We start from the raw sequence: 1,274 nt of genomic DNA, 5'->3' as shown, positions 1-1,274 counted from the left end.
TCTGCTCCTGCGGGTGGTTCCAGCAACGACACAGCCAGAGGCTTCAGCACCTGGTTCAACATCGACTTCATCACTCGTATGTCTTCGGCCTGTTTCTCCATAAACTCGGCCTGTTTCTCCATATGGTCCATCAGGTTTCGATACACTGTTGGTCCAACGCAATTGGGACAGGTCGGACCCTGGCTTCCACTGAAGCGCTTCACTCGGGACTCACTTGCACTGCTTGGACTCTGGCTTCCACTGGAGTGCCTCACTCGGGACTCACTTGCACTGCTTGGACTCTGGCTTTCACTGGAGTGCCTCATGCTCGGGGACTCCCTCACACTGATTGGACTCTGAAGTCCACGGTGGTGCCTGAATTTCTGGGATGCACTTGAGGGGACAGCTCTCTGGTGGACACTAGGCGTAAGTCCATGGGGGGGCTTTGGTGGCAAGTCATCCTCACCACAAGTGTCAGATTCGTCTTCACTTGATTGATGCGTGACTCTGTTTGATGGCCTATTCAGATAAAAGCATACATTTTAGCACATGAAACATAAAGGTTAACTTAAGGGAGCACACATCAGCCACATTTTCAAACTTGTAATTACTAATACTCATAAGATGGTTCAATTTGTGTCTACTAGTGACATAGTGTGTAGACAGAAATGGTGCCATATCATGAGCATTAGTGAGGACTAAATAGCCAATTCAATATATTGTTAGAGATATACGTACTTTCGTTTTCGCTTTTTTGGCGTGTCACTTTCCGTCATCGTCCTATCAGCTTCTCTCTCTGCATCTGACAGCTTCTTTCGGGCTTCTTGATATGTGCCTAAAAGACAAAATGGGGCAACAAACTTTAAGCAATTTTTCTAAGTTAAAGCAATGCAAATTGTTCATGTTTTCAGACTTATGCCCCTCCCCCAGAAACTATGATTTTCATACCTGCACTTCTCATTATATGGACAGGGCATCTCTGCCATGTCCCATCCGTCTTTACATCCCCCTGCATAGCCTTTGGCACCTTTGAAGATGCATTCTTTCGCGGCCACCAACACTCCTCCTTGGCCTCGTCAATTAACCAGCAGGCTGGTATTGATTGATTTTTGATTGAAATTTTTATTAGGCAAAAGAATGTAAAACAACACAGTTACATTTATAATGCTTTTGTCTAAAATGTCCGGCCAAAAAAGTCCTTGCGGGCTTGTTTCCATTGGGGTATGATGTCGATTGTCACCCCATCTGCAGTTCGCTCAGCGGTGAACTCCACAACGTAGAAGTGGGGCATACTG

At 46.0% G+C, this 1,274-nt stretch overlaps 1 long non-coding RNA gene across 1 annotated transcript; it reads right to left on the bottom strand.

Annotated features, from left to right (window-relative positions):
• Window positions 1-229: 229 nt before the first annotated feature.
• On the bottom strand, window positions 230-1,071 carry LOC311041529. The gene is made up of 3 exons (XR_014600426.1): window positions 928-1,071; window positions 718-814; window positions 230-498 (listed from the first exon to the last, which is right to left on the bottom strand). It is a non-coding gene; the product is annotated as an uncharacterized lncRNA (long non-coding RNA).
• Between the last annotated feature and the right edge of the window lie 203 nt (window positions 1,072-1,274).

Source organism: Gymnoscopelus microlampas (assembly GCF_963454915.1).
Source record: "Gymnoscopelus microlampas genome assembly, chromosome: 1".
Taxonomy (NCBI): Eukaryota; Metazoa; Chordata; class Actinopteri; order Myctophiformes; family Myctophidae; genus Gymnoscopelus; species Gymnoscopelus microlampas.
Note: the sequence above shows the minus strand (reverse complement) of the source record. Positions and strands in the feature narration are given on the sequence as shown.